Source organism: Podarcis erhardii (genome assembly GCF_964252035.2).
Source record: "Podarcis erhardii genome assembly, chromosome: 5".
Taxonomy (NCBI): domain Eukaryota; kingdom Metazoa; phylum Chordata; class Lepidosauria; order Squamata; family Lacertidae; genus Podarcis; species Podarcis erhardii.
The window spans coordinates 85780469-85795488 of record NC_138509.1 but is presented as its reverse complement, the minus strand read 5'-3'; the positions used below and the strand labels follow the sequence as shown (position 1 = coordinate 85795488).

Sequence of the window (15020 nt, the reverse complement as noted above, 5' to 3'; positions counted from 1 at the left end):
TACATAGAAAAAGTATAGATAACACACAGTTAAAAGTCCACAACAATCCAAAACTCACTTTTTCCATATACCATATTTTTCGCTCTATAAGACGCACCAGACCATAAGACGCACCTAGTTTTTGGAGGAGGAAAACAAGGGGGAAAAAATTCTGAATCTCAGAAGCCAGAACAGCAAGAGGGATCACTGTGCAGTAAAAGCAGCAATCCCTCTTGCTGTTCTGGCTTCTGGGATAGCTGCACAGCCTGCATTCGCTCCATAAGACGCACACACATTTCCCCTTACTTTTTAGGAGGGAAAAGGTGAGTCTTATAGAGCAAAAAATACGGTAGTCTTTTGTTTGTCCTCATTTACATGCAGTTTGCCTATGGTCATCCTTGCTTTCTTTTGTCTGTCCCTTCTTTCCGTTGCTGCTCCACAGTCTGTCTTAGAGTGTAAGCACATTGAGAGTAGGGACCTACCTATGTTGTCTTTGTAACTGGGTAAATACCATGTACTCCAATGGTATGAATGAACAAAGAAAAATTCAGAAAAAGATTGGCAAGCATAGAACTTTTCCTTCCCATGCTTCAGATGCCTCCCTAGGAACATGGAAATCCAATAAGATAGTGGAAAGAAAGTATGATGTAGCATTGATTTTCTCTTGCTAATATTTCTGTTTAAAATGTAGCATCCATGCTCAGGTCAGTGCAGCACTCTCCCTATCTGCAGTAAGCAAGTGGGAGATACAAAGATGCTCTCAGCAGTTCAGATGTACTGAACGAGCATACCTGAGATCTGAAAGTAACCCAGATAATCCTTCAACTGCTTGGGATCCCTGTCTTGTATTCAGATAATAACCCTGTGTCATTAATTATCACTGAGTCAAATTACTTGGTCCAGATTTCTGTTGGCCTTGGGGGAGGGTTTGAAACTGCATGGCTCACCTTCATAGCTGTCCTATGGGAACAACACTATGTCAAAAGCACTCTTCCTGATTTGTTGTTGAAGGAAATTAAGTTGCATTTTGTTCTTGAAATCAACACCACCTCACAGTTTGCATAAACAAGTAAACCATGAACCAGCTGCATAGGTGTGTCTGACTGATACAAACATATATTAAGCATTTAACCAGGACTATGCACTCTGTGAAGTTGATGTGAAAATTACTAGTTGTGGGCCAAACTAGATATATTAAATACATTAGTCAAGTTCATTGATTTCAGTTAGCCTACCTGAGCATGACATAGTTGGATACAGCCCATTGTCCTGTTGAAAGAGACAGAATGTCTGCAGGAAGCACTGCCAGAAAAGAAATTGGCAACCCTTTTTATGCACACATCAAACCTACCTACTCTAATGCAGCCCTACATTGCTTCTCTGAAAATCAGGATATGGGCAATTTAAGGGTACATCTGCATTTACTGTATCCCCCAAACAGAAATAAGTACTCCATTAGTAACTTCAATAATAATATGCCTCATCTTGGTTGATGCAGAAGTCCTCCAGCTGATATGTTTATTGAGCATTCATCCTGATTTGCTTGCACAAAACTTGTGTGGAGACTATATAGTGTCCACCCTTTATTGAGCATTCATTCTGACTGGTTTGTGGGGAGCTTGTACAACAAGCAGCACTCATCCCAGTTTGTTTGCCTGGAGGTTATATGTCTTCCTGTCCATCTATTAGTATCTCATGCTTTTTAGTGCATTTCCCCATCATTTCCCCTAATTGCAAAAAGTATGTTTTTCTCTAAATAAATAAATATGTGAATGTGTTGTGCCAGAGCACTTCAACCCACTTCAATTGTGGAAACCTAAATTTTGAGAATGTGACTGAATGCCTCTTGCAAAATATTGGCAGTCCAGATGCAACTCTGCAGACACATTGATGTGAACAGGGGCAATGTATTCCTCACTGCACTGTCAGCATGAACAGATCAGAAGGAAGTGTTTTAGTAATGAAACTACTACTACTACTGTTTGAGAGGGCAGGTATGAACATACCCAAATTTCCTCTCCCTTGTGTTCTTCCCAACTTTCGTATTTTCAAAGGCACCTGTCCCTAGCTGCTGCCAAATTTGCTGTTCTAGGAGCGATTTCCTGTACTGAATTACTAATATACAAATAGCTTTCACATCTGAAACTCAACCACAGCATGCAAAAATTCCACATTAGCCTGAGCAGCCTCCCCAAAGACGTCTAAAAGAATAAAATAAGCTTTTATTTAGAAAATAATAATGATGATGTTGGTGGTGATGATGCAATCCCCACCAAAGCAGAGACACTGAATATTCAAGTTCACTGAACTTTGTGGCTATGATGTAATTTAAATGATAGAAATTAGCATACTGCAGAGATGCTAAATTTCTTTTAGCAAACAGAACCAAAGAAAATGCACTTCTTCCTCTCCCATTGTTAAAAGAAAACCGCTTTCAAAAATAAGATTGGCAACACAGCAGCGCGCTGCCTGGCGGTGGGCAGAGCCATAGCAATAGCTTCCTGGCAACAGGATCATGGCTGCTTAGTGGGAGCTCCAGATTGGCTCCATTGGTGAAGCGTTCAGTTCAAACATTGCTGATGCCTCATTCTCCTCCCTCCCTCACCATTCTGGAAAATAAGATACATTTTAATATGAGCTATATAAAAAAGAAAGCAAAATCTAATTGCAACAAATAAAATTTGGATTAAAGTTAACTTTCCGGGCAGGCACATAATAAACATTTTTATGATGTGAAGCATCTGCTGAGGTAAGTACATCAAATAAGCATCTGATTTTTTTCCCCAAAACAAATTTGAGAACACTATAAAGGAGATATGAATATTGACAAATGTTTACAAAACTCAAATCGTCCAAACTGCTTAAAAGATGGACACCATCTGTGTTTCTGTAATTTAGCATACATCACAAAATCATACCATACTGAAATAAATTTATATATATATATTAAATAATATTTATTGAAAGTTTCCAAATATAACAAAAAAAAGAAAAAGAAAAAATAAAACATTTACTTTTAAACCTTATTTTCATTAGCATCTTTCCAGGACTTCCCCACCCCACCCCCTCTTGTATTCCAATTCCTTCAAATAGATTCAGCAAGTTCTTACCCCAAATTTTAGACTTATTATCATTGACCCAATGTTAAAAATATTTTTCCATCCCCTAAAATTGACCCCTGTTCCCTTCCACGAGTTCCCCTCTTTAATATGCAGAACAGAATAGAATAAAAAAATAAAAAATAAAGTATAATTTTACACCCTTTGGATTCCAAATTTCCCTCCCCCCTTTCCCGGTTGCGTTCCCCAATGTCTATCAATGTCTGCTGTCGTCCTGGAGATCCCACATCTAGGCCGAAATCCTTCACAACTCCACTTTGCCGTCTTTTTAATAGTCTTTGCCATCTTTTTGGTCGTCTTTAATTTCGAACATCCAATCTTGGAAGGACTCTATCTCAAGAAGGTCCATTTTTTCCATCCAGATCTCTATATTTAAGAGTAAAACTCCAATTTTATTTCTTTAGACCTTTCAAATCTGGATGTCCCAAATGTTCCCACTTCCAGCTTTGTCCAATTCTTGTTGTTCTTGTTGTTCTCTCTCCTCACTTTCCTCTGGTTTCTTTTCCTGCTCCACTGCAAAAATGTTCTAATTCCAAAAGCTTCTAGTTCCTCTACAGAGGCTTTGTTATTCAGGAACAAAACCTTACGTCAAGTCCCTTCCATTCTTCAATAGATAAATCTATTGTCTCCTTTAGTGTAGAGACCTCTGTAGACAAAATAGTGTTCCATTTCTGCAGTTTTCCCAGGAGATAAAAAGTCCTATTCAAATTCCATGCGTACAGCAATACTTGTAGTGTCCCACAGCCCCTCTAGAGGGATTGTGGTAACTCAGTTTCCTTCCAGATCACACCCAACAGTCAAAGTAACTTGGTATCTGAAGAAGTGTGCATGCACACGAAAGCTCATACCAAGAACTGACTTAGTTGGTCTTTAAGGTGCTACTGGAAGGAATTTGTTTTGTTTTGACTATGGCAGACCAACACGGCTACCTATCTGTAATTGTTATCCCTTGTTTTCAACAATTTATATCCAATTGTAACAAATGTAACCAGCAAAGTCCTCGTAACAAAGTTCTCTTTTTATTCTTCAACTTTGACAGCTCCTTTGACAGCTGTCAAAGCTTCTATTTCTCCTCACCAGGCGCTCTCACGGATCGCTCCCGGTTCCCGGGGGGGGGGTTGCGTTTTAGCTCACACGTTCCACTTTTCTCCTCCAGCACAGTCTTATAATTTTCCATCGTGAAATTAATAACTTTATCAATATAAAATAGCTCTCGATCTTAGTTGTCAAATCCTTGCTTTAAATCCTCTACAACAGGGGGGAGACGGACTTCCTTTTTGCACCTCCCCCGCTCGTTCCAAATTTAAATTTTTTTCCCCTTTTAAATCCGATTTCCCAATTACTCACGGGTTGTTCTTTTTAGTCCAAATTTTCAATGGAAGAAGTCAGCGCTCTCCGTCAAATGGCATGCGGCTTCGCTCGGCAGGGGAAGCGGAGGACTCATAGCACCACACCACCCCCCGTCCCCCGCTCCGTAGCCTTTAAAAAGGCTCCTTCGCGGGTCGGGGGGGCGCAAACGGTGCCCGCCGAGTCACCATGTCCATGGGTTTCAGCGCCCATGGTTTTTGAGGGTCCCCGCGTCGCCGGCGCGGTAGGACCCAGCCCCTGCCGAGCAGGCTCCCTCCGGAGCTCGGAGGGAGTCCGCCATTCGGCGATGGCGCCAACCCGGAAGTGAAATAAATTGATTTTTGATTTTGGCCTCCAATGACTCTAAATTTGAATGTCAAATTTCCAAGTGACACAACATCGCATAGTAATTCAGATTAGTTCCTGCCAAGTCCCTTCAAAATTCTGCAATTGTGAATCATGCTGCAATAAGAAAGTATATAGAAAACTCTTTTTATTGTTTTTATTAAATATTTTATTGGGTTACAGAAGTACATGTGGCTCTGCCTCACTGGAAACAAATCTCCTGGTCACCAAATTTCACCAAGACACTATTTTCGAGAAGCAAAATAAATACACACTTGTTTCTAGAGTTGCCAGCTTTTGAACTAGTCCCATTTGATTTGCATCAATTAGCAGGTCATAATACTTATCTCCCTGCTGTGAAAAGCTTTCATCAGCTAATTCCTGCATACCAAGCTCCTTTAAAAGCAACAAGAATAGGGGAAGCTGTGTGCCCCTCCCCCAAACTGGTTACACTTTCTCTTCCTCATTTATGGCACATCATCCCCAGGGCTTTTCTGAAAATATGCACTTTAGTGGTAGGGACCTTCACATTTTTCAAAGACATAGAGAGCAGTTTTCTTGGTGCAACCTTACATCTTTATAGAAATTAGGTTTGCTATCAACTCGCAACACTCAGTTTTTAGACTAACTTGTCCTCTGCAAGTGTTGAGGAAAGTGGTTAACATGTGAGGCAGCGGGCATTGAAATGAGGTGCCGTAGAGTCCACCCCATTCCTACTGCCCTTTGTCAGGTGGAGGGCAATTGTGTGCCACAGGGAGTCAACTTCTATTCATGTGCAGCCCTGGGAAATCAGGGTTCTACATGCAGGGCTGATGATACATGCATAGAGTCAGAAGGGATCCTGGGGGTCATCTAGCCCAACCCCAATGCTATGCAGAAAAGCTTGCTCATTCCCACCTCTCCCTCTCATTTATTAGTTTAATGATTTTCCTAGATGGCTGAAGGGGTTTTCTTGCTTTCTCTCCCTCCCTTCCAGCTTTGTTTAACATCCACTTTGATGCAGAGTTCTGGAAATCCGGAAAGCCTGCTCACTAATTTGTGGCAATGTGGTTGGTGCTAATAAAGAGATTGTCAATTATAGCATTTCAAACAATTTGTTTTAAAATTGTTTTCATCTTTAAAAAAACACAAAAAGTTACAACCTTATTTTTAAACAGCTTAGCTAGTTCTTTAAGTTTGGAACAGGTTGCAAGGTCAGGATTTTTTTTAATAAAGGAGGCCATTCTCCCCGCCCCGCCCCCCACTCCAGCTTCTCACCACACACACACACACAACAGCTTTTGGGCTGATCCTGCAGTGCCTTTCTAATGTGCATTGCACATTCATGCTTCCCATGGAATAGGAAGGCCTTTGGGAGAGTTCTGAGCTGTGATCCCTGCAGCCAAGGAGACTGTTGCAGGAGAGGAGGGTGTTTCAGTCTTCCAGCCCCAGCTTGACCTAACATGACCTAATACACCCAAGAAGGAACCACCTAGTAGTGGAGATCAGCCAGAGTCGGGGGCATAAAAATGCAGAGAGAGACTGGTGTGTTGGGGAGGGAGATGTTGTGCACAGTGAAACAATGACTTAATGTATAATCTTGGGCTAAGCAGGCTCACTTTCTTGTGTGATCTGCTTTGCATGGGGTTTGCATTTTCTTCTATGAAGTTACTTACTGATTGCCTTTCAGACTACTGCCTCCCTGCCTCAATGTCTCTCATCTGTAAAGTGGGCAAAAAAATTTTTTTACAACCTCCTCTCTTCTAAATGTTATATTTGTTCATCATATATTCATACAAGTGGGAAAAGCAACAAAATGTTGTGCTGTGGAGTGCTTCTGTTCATAATTCCAGCCACCACCTCTTGCAGAATACTCCATTCCTTTTTTCCTCCACTCCTACCATCTTCCCCCTTAATAGCCAGGATTTTGTGCCCACTAAACATGCTTAGTCCTCATCATGCTGTTGTGGATTTTTTTTCTGTTGAGGGTTTTATTCTTTCCTAAAGTGTTGTCTGGGGCTGTTAGGAGTTATGATAATAAAAATAATAACTTTATTATTTATACCCCACCTATCCAGCTGGGTTTCCCCAGCCACTCTGGGCATTAAAAAATTGTAAAACATTGTTGTTGTTGTTTAGTCATTTAGTCATGTCCGACTCTTCATGACCCCATGGACCAGAGCACGCCAGGCACTCCTGTCTTTCACTGCCTCCTGCAGTTTGGTCAAACTCATGTTGGTAGCTTTGAAAACACTGTCCAACCATCTCGTCCTCTGTTGTCCCCTTCTGCTTGTGCACTCAATCTTTCCCAACATCAGGGTCTTTTCCAGGGAATCTTCTTTTCTTGTGAGGTGGCCAAAGTATTGGAGCCTCAGCTTCAGGATATGTCCTTCCAGTGAGCACTCAGGGCTGATTTCCTTAAGAATGGATTAGACATTTAAAATTTCCCAATACAGGGTTGACTTCAGATATTTATTTATTTCCTTGACATCTGATGGGAGCGCATTCCACAAAGGGGTGCCATTACTGAGAAGGCCCTCTGCCTAGCTCCCTGTAACCTCATAGTGAGGCAACCGCCAGAAGGCCCTCATAGCTGGACCTCAGTGTCTGCTCTGAACAAAGGGGAAGGAGACGCTCCTTCAGAACGCTCCAATAAGAACTAGAGGGCACCAGGTTGGTGAAGCCTGTCTTAGATTAGTATGTTTTCTATGGGCTGTGGCCCCATTGAGCTCCACCTTTAGCTCTCCTACTGCCTTCTGAACAGGCTCTATCCTAGGCCCTGACCAGGTACAAGAGTTTGGATTTTAGGGAGTTGACAGCCCAGTGGGGAACATGTAACAATAGTTTTCTGCCCATGAGTTCATTTAAATTAAGCACTGATGTTGCACAATTGAGTCCTTTACTCAATAACAATGATGATGAATCACACCCAAGAAAAGTTATATTTCTTGCCGAGCAGTAAGGCATTCAGAGGCCGAATCCAGATCTCTGTTTACACAGTTTTTATAGTAATATAAGTTAGGCATGCAAGACACCCAGTGCTACAGTTTTACCCCAGCTTAACCACAAATACAGATGTTTCCACAACTCAGCTAGCTCAGCTTTTTCCTGTTTATAATCTTGTTATAAAAGTCATACCCTTGCACGTTCTTAAAACTTTCCTTGTGGTTTGTACTTTCTCTGTCCCTCTTAAGCTTGTGTTTCAGCATGATTACAGTGCTCTAACAATGAAGGTGGTAGAGCATAGTCATCATGGCTGGTAGCTGTTGATAGCCTTGCCCTGCAATAATTTGTCTTCTCCTCCTTTAAAGCCATCCAAGCTGGTGGCCATCACCGTCTCCTGTGGGAGTGAGTTCCTTATTTTAACTATGCTATGTGATTAAGCACTCGCTTCTGTCTGCCCTGAATCTTCCCACATTCAGCATCACTGGATATCCACAAGTCCTAGTGTTATGAGAGAGGGAGAAAAACTTTTCTCTATCCATTTCCTCCATGCCGTGCACAATCTTAGAAACTTCTACCATGCTTTCTATCATGCTGCTGAACTGCAACTGCCGTCATCCCTGACCACTGGCTAAACTTGCTGGGGGTGATAGGAGCTGTAGTTCAACATCTGGAGGATTAAAGGTTCCTCACCTCCGTTATAGGGATTTGAAGGGGCCCCAGGGGCAAGAGGTGGCCCCAAGTGGATGTTACAGGAATGAATTCCATGTGGATGGGCTGTGGGAGAAGAGATGTGTAGAGGCACACTTTTGTTTGATGCTCACTCCCTTATAGAAGGCAGGGGCCCTACTCACTTCCTATTCTGGTAAGGAAGAGATAATTCCGTTTACCTTCCATTCAACTAGTCTTTGAAGCTGTGTGTGTCAAATGAAAACAGCTTGTTCCTGGAACTGCTGTGTGCTGAAGATATAGGGTCCCTTATCTTTATGCCTTTATAGGTGTGCACACCACCTAGTAAAGTAGCTAAAAAACACCTTTTCATCAGCGACTGACCCAATAAACCTTTACTCTCATCCACACTGCTCTTTGGAACGGAGATCTTAGCAACAGCACCATGTTACTGTAAGCCATACATAATAGGCATGCCCCCTATCTCCACCCCCACAGGTTTTCTCAAAAGTCTTACACCATAAAAATCCAATGAGCACAGGCAAATATTTATATTCATATGTATTTATGTGCACATGCACAAAAAGGCAAAAGGGGAGGAGAAAAGAAATAAGTGAACTCGCACATGTTTCCAAAAGTAGTGCACAATAAATTTTACTACCCAACTCTCTCACACATACATTGGTACCCTTTTAAAAAATGGGGGGGGGGAGGAAGAGGTGTTGTGATTTAGAGACGGAAGTGTAGGTACCTAAATGAGGGAGACCACGGGTTCACATTCCTGCTGGAATATGAGCTCACTGCATGACTCTGACTCCTCCATTCACTCTCAGCTTAATCTGCCTCACATAGTTATTGTGAGAATAAAGTAAGGGGGAGTACGTATGCCATCCTGAGCTCCTTGAAGGAACAGTGAATAAAAATGCAGGGGGGAAAGACAGATTTTTTTAAAATCACCAGTTATTCCCAATATATAGAAGCTCCCCTATCTGGTTGCCCAATGGTTATTACCCACTGTAGGCGATTAGGCAAGTAGGAATTTACAAGCTTGAAACAAATGAACGGCAGTATATTGTAACCCTTAATGCCTTTTCCCCTGTCAGAGGTGTTTTTTCACTAATCTAGAGCTCTAAAATAATTCCTTATGAGCCAAAAGAGTAGCTTTAGCAGCCTTGGCTGACCAGGTCTGGTGACGGGGGCCTCAGCATGGTCTAAGGTATCTTTTTACATTTCCCATCACTTAATTTCTTAATTGTACTCACCTGAACAGCAACGTACGTATGTATGTATGTATGTATGTATGTAGAATCACAGCCTTCTAAATGATTCTATTTCATTCTACTTCCATGCCCACCTGCTGAAATGTGAAGCCAGTGGGCATGATAGGACATTTTCAGAGACACTTGAACTGTAGACATCCCCCCCCCCAAGTGAGGAACCCTAGATTGCCTTGTAACAGATATTGCCAAAGTGGGCAATGGTCAAGGATGCTGGGAATTGTAGTCCAACAACATCAGGAGTGTACCAAGTTGACTATTCCTGGCCTACAGCTAGATTCCTATGCAATCCCATCCTGACCTAGTTGGTAATTATCCCCCGTCTGTTGAAACTTACAAGTTTGGGGAAAGCCTTGCCAATTTCACCCATGCCTCCTCAGGGTTTCCATTAAAAGCACACACACACACAACTGAGCTATTACTATGTGTATTGCCACTGGTGTATATGTATAAGAAAAACATGCAAATGAAATTAGCGGGCTTTCTCATGGACCTTGTCAGTTGTATTTCAAAAGAGAGGAAAGGCAATGGAAAAGGTGTTGAACAGATGCCCGTCCCATTCATTCATTCATTCAAAAAGGAGGAATAGGAGGAATTGGGTTATAACTGTGAATGGTGACCATCAAAACAGTTCTGTCACACAGGGAAGAGAGCTTAAACTGTGAAAAAGGCCATGCCGAAATGTGAACTTCTTTACTGGGAGGAGGGGAAAGTGGATGAAAGACTAAAAATGTGCTTTGTATAGAACACCACCTATTCACAAATGTTGTGCATTTTGCAAACTGCAAGCTGTAATTGTAAATCTACCTTCTTGCATAGCCAGTTTTAAAAAAACCCTAATAAAAATGCATTTCTGTCTTTCAGGCATGCTTTCAGTTGCACATCCACCATGGGAAAGAAGCTCAAAAGCTTCTTTAGTATACATGTGGTTTGGCTGCACACACCCTTCCATATTCTCATTACCTTCATGGCAACGAACAACAGTCAAAAGCTATGTTGGACTTGCGTTGCTGAGAAAAAGTAATTTTCCCACCCTCCACTAAGAACATAATCTACACTAAGCAACAATCATTTTCCAGCTTGACACACCCTGTTACAGAGGTAACCCAAGCCACAATTTCCAAGGCTTGTTTATTCTTTGGCTTTCTTTTGTCACTGTATGCTATATGCCTAAGAAAAATGTAGCATGACATATGACAAAAGCAAATGATATTCTGGCCCTGATAGGAAGAGAGATTTTTCTGTGCTTGATCTTTGTACTTGTTTTAAAGCACAGGTGAGGGAGAAGAACAGATGGCACAAGGAGAGCCACAATTTTGCAAAGTTGTCTCAGAGTACAGTTGGCAGAGCTTTGGTCTAAATCATGGGGCAAGGTCATAGCTGAGTGGTAGAGCATCTGCTCTGCACATAGAAGGTGGTCTTGGGTTCAGCCTCCAACATCTCTCCAGGTACGATTGGCAATTTATCATTCCAATCAATGTTAAGCAAATTCAGTTTTTCTTCAAACTTATCTCTCAATCTGCCTTCTCTTACTTGATTAGAGAAGTAATATTGATGGTATATGCTGTTCCCCACATCTTAGAAAGCCATAAATCTCTAGAGGTTCGTATGGAAAGTCTGCAGTTTTGACAAATTAGCATTCTACTGTTGCCGTATTTTGAGGAGCAAAAAAGAGGACACATTTGCCGACTTCTATTTTTAACTATGGATCGCTATGACGACTCTACCCATGAAAAAGAGGACATGTCCTGGAAAGAGAGGACATATGGCAACCCTAGTTAGCAAGTGGAGCTTATCAATGGTGTTGGCATGTTCTCAAAGAGCAACCGCATACACACATACCATTTGTGATAACTCTTTATGTTTATAAATTAAACCAGTGTGTTTCTTTATTATTAGATTATCAGATTTCTGGAGTCATATTTCTGCCCAGCTTGATAAACCTTACCATAGTTTTACACTCTTGATCTAACCATGCACACCAAACTACAAACAAAGCCTGTCATGCTGAAATCAGAGTTTAGAGAGTTGACATAAACACCGCCCTATTTCATTTTGCCCCATATCTCCTGCCAAAACCTACTTCAGTTCATTAACATTTCCTGTTACCACATACCAGAATGGTCCAAAATAACCCAGAAAGAAATTAAGGAAATGTCCCAGTAGCACCCACAAGAGCGTGCTTTATATACAATTGTATTTTTATGTACCTTGCCAAGATGTTGCTGCGTCACAGCCATTGTTCTGTAAGTTTCTAAAATTGAAGGGTTGGCTAGCAGAAGGTTAATGGAGCTGAAGGGTGTCTTAACAGTCCTGGCAAATTTGCCAAGTATCTCCTTTGTGGGAAATTACAGGTAAACTGTTGACAATGGCTTGCAAATAGTGTGGCGTAGGGAACCGAGGTCTGCCAGATGTTGTTGGATTACAGATTTCATCAGCCCCAGCCAGTGTGGTCAGTGTTTAGGGATCATAGAATTGTAGAGATCATCTAGACTCTGTAATGCAGGGTCACAGGTTGCCCATCCCGGAGACTCTTTTAGAAGGAGAGGGCTATTTTGGCACAGGGACATGCTCCCCACTTTTAGCTAAGGAATATGTCATCTAAGGCTGTGTTCACACGTCCATTTACTGTGCATTCACTGTGTTTTAAGTGCTGAATTTTTAATCTGGGTTCACAGGAAATTTATCCAAAGTGTATATGCATCCTTTACTTTGTTACAAAATACTACAGTTTGAGGAAGTTGGGCTGATTTGAACAGCTGGCGGTGGGGAAGAACTGTGAAACACACTGGGGTGTTCACTGTGCTCTAAGTGGGGTAATGTGAACACACCCTAGGAGTTTGTGAAGGAAGCAGGCTGGAAGTTAAGAGAGACTAAGAAAGGCACAGACACACAGAGCTGAATTCAGTGTTTGTGAGCATCTTACAGTGCTTTCTCTAGAGCTCCAGTGCATAGCTGTCATCTTACAGACTTGAAAATAAGGGACCAGCAGCCAAAATAAGGGACCTGCAGCCTCACCTGTTCCAGGCACTCCAGTCTTTCTGTCCTCCTGCAGTCTGGTCAAACTCATGCTGGTAGCTTCAAGAACACTGTCCAACCAACTTTGTAACCAGAGGTTCAACTGAATAGAATCTGAATCACATGCACCACAAGGCCTATGCAGCCTCAACTTAAGATGGCTCCCCGGCCTGGCTTTGCACTGCAATGTTTGCAGCAGCACGTGCAACAAAATGGCATCCAGCATTCAAAAAACCTCTCAGCTTGCATTAACTAGCCATACACAAGGCATGCAAGCTCCACCCCCCCAGTCGTTCTTAGACTTCTTATTGGGTGAGCAACACTGGCCGGCAGGGAGGGAGGGAGAGGAGCTGCTTCCTTTGAAATTTAAGGGACATAATTTAAGGGACATCTATCAATAAGGGACAGCAGCAGGACATGGCACTGGAATAAGGGAACGTCCCTTCAAATAAGGGACACTTGACAGCTATGTCCAGTGTAGAAGCAGTTGGCCATGGTTGTCTGCTGAAATGTTTAAGCCAGGGGACAGCAATCTTTTTCAGCCGAGGGCCGGTCCACCGTCCCTCAGACCATGTGGTGGGCCAGACTATATTTGGGGGGGGGGGGACATGAACAAATTCCTATGCCCCACAAATAACCCAGAGATGTATTTTAAATAAAAACACACATTCTACTCATGTAAAAACACGCTGATACCCAGACTGTCTGCAGGCCGGATTGAGAAGGCGATTGGGCCGCATCCGGCCCCCGGGCCTTAGGTTGCCTACCCCTGATTTAAGCTGTGCCTTCACCTATGATGAATCTGCAGATTTGTAAATGGATGTGAATATTATGAAGTGCCAATAAGGCTCCTTCCAAGCGATTTCCTTCAAAATGTAAATAAAACTAGGTCATGTCCTAGCCCTGGAACATCTCACTTCTTGGAGAAGTGGAGTGAGTATAATAAATATACATATATAATTCTTGCCTTGATGTTATTAGACTTCACAAAACTCTCCTGTGCGATTTAAGTTGTAGACCTGAATCTTTCAAGGGCAGCAGAATTGCTAACCTCACAATTTGGAAACTGTGAAGTATATCCTTAAAAAAAAATTATCAGGAGAGCTCAACAATATTGCAATTAGACAGCACAACCAGTTTTCTGTTAATTCTCTTCCCCAACATATTACTGCACATGCACCATACATTAAAAGCATATTCCTCCAAAGAATCTTGGAAGCTTAAATTTGTTAAGGATGCTGGGAATTATAGCTATGTTGAGCTAAAGTGCAGTTCCCAGAAAACTGTTTCTGGGTGTGTGTGCTTTAAATGTACAGTGTGCACTTCTGAGAACATGAGAAGTGGAGACATTAAAAAGTCACAGGCGGCCGAGATGTAATGAGTCTGGCAAGCTTACAAAAACAGCCCACAGGAAACAGAACCCACAACAGGTATCAGATTTAGAGTAGCAAAATAAAAAACCTCAACCCACATAATACCTGACGGATTCAGGGGATTCCATTTCATGACATTTTGAATGTCCAAATGACTTTTGGCATGATCAGGTAAAGACAAGTGTTCTGGACTATTCCCAAAATTGCTTCTGCTACTCACTGTCACAGCAGGGTGGGACTGAAGCGACCATCCTCAGGTGGGAGCAAGTCAGGTCATTCCAGGGTTTTCCAGCCAGATGGTCTAAAAGCCGAATACAGAAGAACTTTGAATGTGGACTTGAGCAAGCGGCAGATGGGAAGGTGACCAAGGTAGCATCTGAGAACAAGCTCCTGCTTGTCTGTGTAATGAGTGCCAGTGTACAAGTGAAAAAAGAAGGGCAGAGTCCAGGTAGGGGAGAAGGAGGTTGGACAAAAGCACGCAGAGCTCATTTCCTGAAAAGCAGCTCTCTGGAAGGAGGAGTGCAGAAGTGGAATACAGCAGTTGAGAGAACAGCTATGCTATCTAGGCAAGGTGGCAATATTTTAAGATGCTGCATTAGTACCACACTGTGGGAAATGAGAGTTGCCTCCTCCTCAGTAGGATCTGCTGCCAAACACTCCCAGAGAATCCATTTTGATGGAAGTTCCAGATTGCTGTCTTGGGAGTTCAGAAGTTTCTCGGTAATTTCTAATGAGGCTTCTTTTCTTTGCCTTACTTTTGGTGCTCCCCCGAGACTGGTTGTTTTCATGCTCCACTAGAATTCCCAGTGGAATTCCTCACCCCCACCTTTGTTGAAATGTGCTAAGCAGAAATTCAGCCAGTGAAGCTTTTCATAGTATGTAGATGCAAAACTGGGTAAAGTTCCAGGCTGATACATCCCATGAGATGCATGGTTCTAAGTACACATCCACTTGCATTAGGAATACCATGG

At 42.3% G+C, this 15020-nt stretch overlaps 2 protein-coding genes across 4 annotated transcripts in view; one reads left to right on the top strand and one right to left on the bottom strand.

The window, feature by feature from the left end:
- The window catches only part of GPR160 (G protein-coupled receptor 160), a 39568-nt gene extending 25091 nt beyond the window's left edge, over window positions 1-14477 (bottom strand). The window contains exon 1 of the mRNA XM_081862776.1: window positions 14270-14477. The gene's annotated coding sequence lies outside the window, so the exon portion shown is untranslated. The remainder of the gene's footprint in view (window positions 1-14269) is intronic.
- LRRC31 (leucine rich repeat containing 31) overlaps window positions 1-15020 on the top strand; it is a gene marked incomplete at its 3' end in the record, with an annotated part of 120294 nt that overhangs the window by 13915 nt on the left and 91359 nt on the right. The window lies entirely within an intron of this gene.